Genomic DNA, 8,983 nt, shown 5'->3' with positions numbered 1-8,983 from the left:
TTCTTTTCTTTTCTTTTTTTTTTTTTGATATGTGTACATCAATATGTACTCTTTTTTTCCATTTTTTATTAGGTATTTAGCTCATTTACATTTCCAATGCTATACCAAAAGTCCCCCATACCCACCCACCCCCAACATTGCCACTTCTGAACTGGAGAATGCTCTAATACCGTCACAGCTGGCTTTAGCCTTCCCTCTCCCCTGCTTCTTCTGAAACATCTCCATTTTTCCCTTCCTGATCCAACACCACCTATTCATTTTTCAGACTATTTATCAGCCCCTGCCCCCAAACTGCCCAGCTCTGCTTGCAAGCTTTACCTAATTAACCCTAACATTGCCTATCAACAAACTAGGTCTCCAAGGTGGGAGACATGCAATCCGGCAGGATATAAAATGTTTCCCCAAATTCCACTCTTAGATATATACTCCAGAAAATGAAAAACGGGGATCTAGAGAGATGGTTCAGTGGCTAAGGGCACGTGCTTCTCTTGTGGAGGAAGTGAGTTCTATCCCTAGCACCCACGGACACAGCTCACATCACCTGTAAATCTGGCTCCAAGGGATTCAACGTCCTCTTCTAGATCCATAGACACCTGCATTGATATGCACATGCCACCCCTCTTACCATATACACACAGCTAAAAGTAAACCTTGAACGGAATGAGCACTTAGCCAGGAGCCCACCTTCAATTCCAGCACTCCAGAAGGAGGGGCTGACACATCTCTTGAGTTTCAGGCTGGCTTGGTTTTCATAGTGACTTTCAGGCCTGTCAGGACTACAGAGTGAGAGCTTGTCTCAAAAATCAAGTCCAAACCAAACCAAAAAAGGAACACGAGCAAGGCAAGTACATATAACACTCACTCTAGTCCCACCACTCACTGTAATGGCGAATACTGACTGCCAATTTCACAAGCTTCAGGGGCTCTCTACCTGTGGGTCTCAATCCCCTTTTCTTTCACATGGGCAATCTAAGATCATTAAAAAAACACAGATATTTACACAACCATTCATAACAGTAGCCAAATTACAGTTATGAGATAGCCACAAAACTAATTTTATGATCGGGGTCACCACAACATGAACTGTTTTAAATGGTCACAGCCTTTGGAAGGTTGAGAACCACTGCTGCAGCATCGCCTAGGAGACACACTTCTGGGTGTGTCTTTGAGGGAGCGTCTAGATTGGGTTGTTATCAGAAGACCCATTCTAAAAGTGACACTAATCCATAGGCAGAGGGTCTCAGACAGGAAAAGGGAACACAAAGGAGCAGTGAGCTAAGACCTGAGTCTCTGTCCTGACCATGGGGAGACACAACCATCAGCCTCCATCTCCTGCCATCATGGCTTTCCCACCATGATGGACTGCGTCCTTCAACTGTCAGCCAAAATAAGAAGCCCTTCCTTTCTTTTATTATTATGATTTAATCTATTTATGTGTATCTGTGTACTATGTGTCTGGTACACAGAGATCAGGAAAGGGCATTTGATCCTCTGCACCTGGAGTTATGAGTGGTTGTGACTACCATGTGGGTGTTGAGAATTGAACCTAAGTCCTCTGCAAGAGCAGCTGGTGCCCTAACCACTACCCAGTGGTTAGCCATTCCCCTTTGGGCCTACCTCCCCCCCCCTTTTTTTTAACCCTGCATTTGTCCATTATCTTGTCACAGAAACCAGAAAAGTAACCAATACAAAAGCCAAAAGATGGAAAGAACCTAAATTTCCATGGTTATCCTAGACAGAAAATCTGGTGTAAACTTCTGATGAAATAGTTTAGCTCTAAAGAGGAGTGAAGTATTAGCACACATGTGTTACAGATGAACTCGGAAACAGGCTAAGTGAAAAGACTTAAATCATAAAGGGCCCCATACTTTATAAGTATCCACGCACACAAGATAATCTAGAAGTCAGGTCTGTAGTAGCAAAATGAGTATTGGTGGTTGCTCTGGGTGGGAGCTAGTGAGAAACTAAACTGCTTAGTGGGTAATTTTATTTCAGAGTAATGGAAATGTTTTGGAACCAAAGTTGTGGTTACACAATACTGTGAACGCACTAAATGCCAAAAGATGTTTACTTATAAATGGTTACTTAAAAAAAACAAAAAAAAACTTGTCTGTGTATTTGTAAATGCGGTTGCAGGTTGCGCACGTAGCACCGGGTTCGAATGGAGGTCAGAGGATAACTTTCAGGAGCCTGTTCTCTCTTCCATCAGGTTTTACTCTGCACACTTTTTACTCTCTGAGTCACCTTGCGGGTCCCCAAATGGCTACTTGGAAAATACTTACACAGAGGTAGGAGAACCAGAGTCTGAGGCCAGCCTCAAATTAAGAGGGAATCTGGCACATGCTTTTAATCCCAGCACTCAAGAGGCAGAGGCAGAGCGATCTCTTTGAGCTCGAGGCCAGCCTGGTTTACAAAGTGAGTTCCAGGACAGACAGGGCTGTTAGACAAAGAAACCCTGTCTCGAAAAACCACAATAAATAAATAAAATTGAGAACCTATTTCAAAGAGGGGAAAAAAAAAAAAAAGCACAATTGACAATACACATTGCCCTCCAGGTGTCTATTCCACGGGGGCTGTACGAAGACGCACAACAGGCTTCAGTTTACGGTGGGCCATATTGTCGCATCAATTTTAATTTTTTTTTCTTTTTTGAGACAGGGTCTCATGCAGCTCATATGACCGTGAACTCCCGACCCTCTTGCCCTCACTTTCCAAGCGCTGGCATTACAGGTGTGCAACACCATACTTTTAGTTTTTGGTCAACTTGGTGTACTACAGCGAACACTCCATCTACAAATGAGGAACCTGAGGTTTCACATAGCATGAGGGCTTTCCCACAAAACCCCTAGGCCGCCATTCTCCACGGATGTCAACTTCGGAGAGGAAGCACCAGAGCTGGAGCCCTGTGCCGTGTGTCACCAGGCGCGTCTGGCCCGCTGAGGGCCTCGCGGGTGGCCGGACCGCGGCTGCAGCCCAATACCACTGGCCTCCAACCAGAAACAGTCACTCTGCTACCACGGAGTCAACCCCGAAATGGCGGCCGCAGGACCGCGAGGCCACGCCCCCGGAGGCGGGGCCACATTCCAGGCTCGAGCGATAGATCCCCGAGCCGAGTTTTAAGCGGACTGCCGAGCCCAGGAGCTCGCGCAGAGGCAGTGAGCCCGGCGGCGCCGCAGGTCGTGGAGACGAGTGTCGAGCGCAGGGCTAGCTCGCCCGGGATAGCCTGAGAGCGTCTTCTTCGCGGGTGCTGGTGCCGCCATCTTGGATGGCGGGAGTTAGAGCCGAGCGGACTTGAGGCGGGAAGGCTTCTCTGTTGTTCTCCGCAGGCCCTCGGACGGGCCAGCTGGCCGAGCTTTGGGGCGCGTGCCCTGAGGCGCGGGGCGCTAGTGCAGCGATGCGGGGCCTCCCCGGGGCCCCGTCCCCCGGGCTGGGGACACGCCGAATGTGACCGCAACCAACGCGTTCTCTCAACCACCGCTGCCGCTGCACGACGGGACCCGGCACTGCCCGGCTCCCTCAGGTAGGCCACAGGGCTGACGGTGCGACCGTGGGGCGCAGGGTCGGCCAGGCCGCTGTCATCCTGGTGGCGGGCCGGGCGCGGGCCGGGTGTCATGGCCGGCGAGCCAGTTTCCACACCCCTGCTCAGATTTCCCAGTGTTTCTCGGAAACGTGCCAGCGCCACTCCGGTGCCCAGCGAGCATTCCTCATATTTTGGCAATGGGGGAAAAAAAATCCTCCCAGAGCTGCCCAGTGACTGTGTTGTCACTGGGATGGGCTCGTTCTTTTTTCTCTCGGGCTGCAGAAGTGGGGGGAGCCCGGCCTTGCACCTCCTCTCGGGCTGCTTCGCTTAAGTGACACCCTTTTAGGGAAGACAAGAGGAATCGGGGAAGGCAGCGAGAGAAACCGGTCAGGGTCCCGCCTCAAAGGCTTGCGACCTCGCCTGGGGCTTCCAAATGGGTGGCCCGGGATGCTCGCGATCGGGAGCCAGGCTGCCTTTTGTGTGAAGCGACAACCTCCCAGGCTTTTGCAGAGCCGGTGCATGGATGCAGAGTTGGGACACAAACGAGGTGACCGTGTTCATTCATTGTTCTCTCTCCAGGGCCCAGGGTGTGCCTCTGGTTTTCATTCTTTGTTAGGAGGGACAGTCGAATCTCTTCTTTCCCGGTTGAGACGTAACTGGGTCCTGGGGAATGGGCCAGGTCTGTGTATAGAAGTGGGGAATGAATTCAGGGCACGTCTGAATGCCTGCAATGCGTCCTGTGGGGTCGTTGGAGACTCAGCTCCTGGGGCGTGAAAACAACCGGAGGTGATAAGGCTTGTTTTCCCAAGTGTTCTTGGGATTTAGAACAGTTAGGTGCAGAGTCGAGAAGCCCTGAGGTTCCTTGCTTGCTTCTGCGCGGAGTTTGAAGGACTGTTCCGCCAGGTGAGGCAGAGGGGAGGACATTGTCGGCGGAGGGAACAGCTGGCACCAAGGCTCAGAGGCATAGCCTGCGGGAGTTGGGATGATTTGGGGGAGCAGCTAGTAAATGTGGGGTGCAGGAAGACAGACGTCAGGGTTCAAAAGGAAAAATTGATCGCTTGTGAAGGGTCTGTGTGATGGATAGTAATGAACTAGTTCATTTATTAATTAACTTCATGTTGTGAATGTTTAGTTCTTGCTGGTTACTGCTTTGCTCCCCTCCCGCTATGGTAGTGAACAAAATTTACCTTGTTAAGTCTTGCTAACCAGTTTTGGTAATTGATAGAAAATGTTTTGTGCTTGCTTGATCACTGGTTCCTATTTGGAGATACTCTTGCAGCTATTTCTAAGGTTAACACATTCCCCAAACAGACAGAAATTGGCAGATTATAGAAAGCACCTGAAGAAGTGTAGCATGAAAGTATTTTTAATTAACCCTATTTATGTAGTAGACTCTTTTCTTTGGACAGAGTCCCCAGGTTGCAGCTTTGTTAAGACGTCTGCAGCCCTGTGAACATTCTTCTTCTAAAATAGCTCCTTCGATTAAGGCTTATGCTGAAGTGGCTATTTGGAAGTGAAGACATCAGGAGCAGTGTCCAAATCTTTGGTGCTGTGAACCACTGAAAACCACTGAGGTTCTTTTGGTTTGGTTTTACTCTTATCACTTCAAGGGCTAAGTAAGCTGTTTAAAATCCAGCAGCAACATTTGACCTAGCCGAGACTGGAGACTTGGAAAAATAAACCTGCTGATGTTTCTGTTCTGAAGGCTTATCTTCAGGTCTGCAAGGCTGTGATTGTGCCCTCAAGTGCGATCAGGCAGCTTGGTGAAGGTCTTGTCCATAGTTGAAAAGACCTTGTGTGCCTGTGAAGTAGAGGGCTTGACTGAAGGGCATTTGAATGCATTTTAAGGGATTTGGCCCAGTAGTAAAAAGACTGAGAACCTTTTACTTATTTATGACAAAAAGTATCCAAAGATTAACAATGACCTGCATCACAACTGCTCGGAACCCAGCTGCTTTTGGCTTCAAGTCAATTATGCTCTGATGATTAAGCTACATGACAGTTTTGGAAGTTAATTTGATATTTGCAGAAGGACTAAATATTTTTAATGGAAATACAATGACTAACTTCAAATTGCTCTTTTAGGAAGTCTATTAATGAATGTTTGATTATTTAATGTTAAAATTCAGACAGAAGGTTGTTACTCACCTGCTACCTAAAAACATGAAAGAATGCTTTGGTTTGCCTGTTAGGTTTACTAGTAATGAGCCTGATCTTGGGAGGAGCTTGTTAACTAAACAGCATGCCTTAATGTTGACTTGCAGATCAGAATTTAAATATTGTCTCTGCCAGACAGTGAACAAATGTACCAGTGAGGGGCTTTATGAAACCTTAAAAGTCAAGCTTCAACTTAAAATTTTGTTGTGTTATTTTTCTAAAGTTGTAAGTAGACCATAAAAAATCAGAAATGTTTTTTTTTTTCCTTTCTTGATTTTTTTTTTCCTGGATCTCACTGTGTAGTCCTTGGATGACCTAGAACTCACTACGTAGACCAGGTTATCCTTGAACTCATAGAGATCCCCCTGCCTCTGCCTCCCAACTGTTGGGATTAAAAGTGTAGATTCTTTAGGAGGTTGTTGAGTTTTTGTTTTGTTTGTTTGTTTGTTTTTATATGTGTACACATGGATGGGTGAACTTGCTAATTGTTCATCCAGTGGGTTCAAAATATACTAATATAACTAAATATTTATGTTAAGATTCCTCTGTTATGGGGTAGGTCTAAACCCTTGTCTGCAATCCTAGGATAGTAATGTCAGATTGTTTTATTTTGACCTTCAAAGTTGTGAGTAAAAAGTCTTTAGTTAGTCATTAAAATTGACACTTAAGTTTTGTAGTGTCTGAGTCATTCTGTTACTTCTTTGCTCCCAGGATTATTTGTATAGCTCTTAGTGATTTTAGTTTTTAAAATTTTAATTATCCATGTATGGGTATTTTGCCTGCACATATGTCTGAGAACCACACCTGTGCCTATTGCCTTGGAGGTTAGAAGCGGGCATCATCTGGAGCTGAGGTCACAGACAGTTGTGAGCTAGCTTGGGGGTGGGTCCTGGAAACTGAACCCAGGTCTTTTAATTGCTGAGCCATCTCTCTAGTCCCTTAGTGGTTTTTGTTGTGGTGATTGTTTTCATTTTATTTTATGTTATTTATTTATGTATTTATTTTACTTTTATTGTACATGTGTGTATGTTTGTGTGTCTGAGTGTATATGCACCAATGTCTGCAGTGTTAGTGGAGGTCGGAAGAGGGCATCAGATCCTCTAGAGTTGGAATTACAGGTGGCTGTGAGCTGTGTGGGTTCTGGAAACTGAACCAGATTTTCTGCAAGAGCATTAAGTACTCTAATTGATGGGCCATTGTTCCAGTCCAACTGTTGTTTTTAAGTACATAGTCTCAGGGCTGGAGAGGTGGTTCAGTAGGTAAGAGGACTTGTTGGTTTTGCAGAGAACCTGGGTGTGGGTGACTAAGCACCCACATGGGGGTTTACAACTGTCTGTATATAACTCCAGTTCCTAAAGATCTGGCACCCTCTTCTGTCCTCATGGGACACAAGGAATCACATGATACATAGACATATATGCAGGCCAAACACCCATATACATAAAATAAAAAAATGCATGCTTTATTAAATATATATATGTAGACAAGGCTAGCCTCAAATTTGTGATGCTTCTGTTTCAGTTATCCTGAGATTTGGGATTACAGGTGTGTGCTACAACACTTAGTGATTGTAGACGCTCGAGTTCTGAAATTGTACTGAGAATCTCAGTTTAACTGAAGGAAATTTCAAGTGGATGGTATTTCTTTGTTATTTATTTAGCTTGGTGCAGGCTATTTGAATTTTCTTTTTTTAATTGCTCAGTGTGTTAATTGGCATTTCATTTCAGTCAGTGTACATAGTATATTTTGAAAAACACTTGACACAGTTCACAGTTTTATTTTTAGACCAGGTTCTAAAGGATTTAGTTGGGTGTTGATGAAGAATTCTAAAAGAGCTATTTTAGAATTTGCAAACCCTTGCGATTTAGCTGTATTTACATTTTTGGTTAAAGAATGGAAAACAGCCGGCAATGAGAGTTTTTTTTTTTTTTTTTTTTCTCGAGACAGGGTTTCTCTGTATAGCCCTGGCTGTCCTGGAACTCACTCTGTAGACCAGGCTGGCCTCGAACTCAGAAGTCCGCCTGCCTCTGCCTCCCGAGTGCTGGGACTAAAGGTGTGCACCACCACCCCCGGCTCAATGAGAGTTTTAAGTAAACTCTTGTATGGCACATTCCTTCAGTGAAGTGGTGTGGTCTGTGTTGTGTAGAATTACTGTCCTCTGTCTGTCTGTCTCTGTCTGAGACAGGGTTCCTTTGTGGTCCTGGCTGTCCTAGAACTTTCATACAATGTAGACGAGGCTGACCTGAGCACACAGAGATTCATCTGCTTCTGCCTCCCGAGTGCTGGGATTAAAGGTGTGGGCAACCATGCCTTGCTTCTTGCCCTGCTTCATCTTCCTTTGTCTAACTATTGTTTCTAATTTATTGTCATCCAGCAGCAAGAGTAATCACACTGACTGCTTGAATCAAGTTCTCCCCTCTTTATTTCCTTCCATCCTATTATGAAGTAAAAGTTCTCTCTGATTTTTTCCTTGACTCTGTAATGAGACATGATGTTTGGGCAAAACATCTCCCTTTTCTGTTTTTATGGATACAGTCCTGGGGATTAAACCTAGGGCTTTAAGTGGACCAGGCAGACATTGCCATTAACACCGCCAGCCTGTTTGCCTTTCTTCAGCCCAGCACATCAATGTAGAAGAATCAGAGTGGGCTGGGATTGTGTGCTCATCTCCCTCCTCCATGCTGGGATTTGGTCTGGTGTGCTTTGCAAAGGTTTTGTACATATTGTCCCAATTGCTGAGAGTTGATATATGCAGCTGCTCTGTTGTGTCCAGAGGTGTTTCCTTGTAGTCACCACTGCCTCTGGCACTTAGATGTTCTCCTGCCTTCTGTTCCTCAGTGGATCCTGAATCTTTTGAGATGTAGTGTGTCTTTTCCCTTCAAGGCTGAACATGCTGCAGTCTCTTATTTTCTGCCTCTTGGCCAGTTGTGGGCACAGCACAGTTATCTACTGCAAATAGAAGCTTCCCAGATGAAGGTAGAGAGATACACTGCACTATGTATCTCTATGTAACAAGAAGTCTTTTAAAGAGTCAGTTTAATACTGTGCTCTTTTAGCAGCCTAATAGTAGTAAATTTTCCCCTAGGGCCTATGACCTATGTAGTCATAGGGTTTTTAGCATAATAATGTTACCAGGTATTGGGTTCTTACTGTGGAGTGGGACTTAAAATCCAATCAGAAATGATTGGTTGCTCACATGCTGTTTGTGCCACCATTGTACCAGTGGGTATGTCCTGCCAGGCTAGTCATTATTGTAGCTTGCTTTTCTCCTTTAGCACTGTGCATAGCACTCTCCAGCCCTTTGAA

The 8,983-nt window shown here is 45.4% G+C and overlaps 1 protein-coding gene and 1 long non-coding RNA gene across 5 annotated transcripts in view; one reads left to right on the top strand and one right to left on the bottom strand.

Moving 5' to 3' along the window:
• Positions 1-1,388: 1,388 nt before the first annotated feature.
• Positions 1,389-3,788, bottom strand: D830050J10Rik (RIKEN cDNA D830050J10 gene). The gene has a single exon (NR_152134.1). It is a non-coding gene; the product is annotated as an RIKEN cDNA D830050J10 gene (long non-coding RNA).
• Raf1 (v-raf-leukemia viral oncogene 1) overlaps positions 3,121-8,983 on the top strand; it is a 58,067-nt gene continuing 52,204 nt past the window's right edge. For 2 of the 4 annotated variants that reach the window (NM_029780.4, NM_001356333.2), the window contains exon 1: positions 3,121-3,520. The gene's annotated coding sequence lies outside the window, so the exon portion shown is untranslated. Of the gene's footprint in view, positions 3,521-3,867; positions 4,068-8,983 lie in introns of those variants that run through there. The other 2 variants (NM_001356334.2, XM_006505364.3) reach the window with 2 other exon arrangements.

The sequence above is a fragment of the Mus musculus genome, chromosome 6 (assembly GCF_000001635.26).
Source record: "Mus musculus strain C57BL/6J chromosome 6, GRCm38.p6 C57BL/6J".
Taxonomy (NCBI): domain Eukaryota; kingdom Metazoa; phylum Chordata; class Mammalia; order Rodentia; family Muridae; genus Mus; species Mus musculus.
Note: the sequence above shows the minus strand (reverse complement) of the source record. Positions and strands in the feature narration are given on the sequence as shown.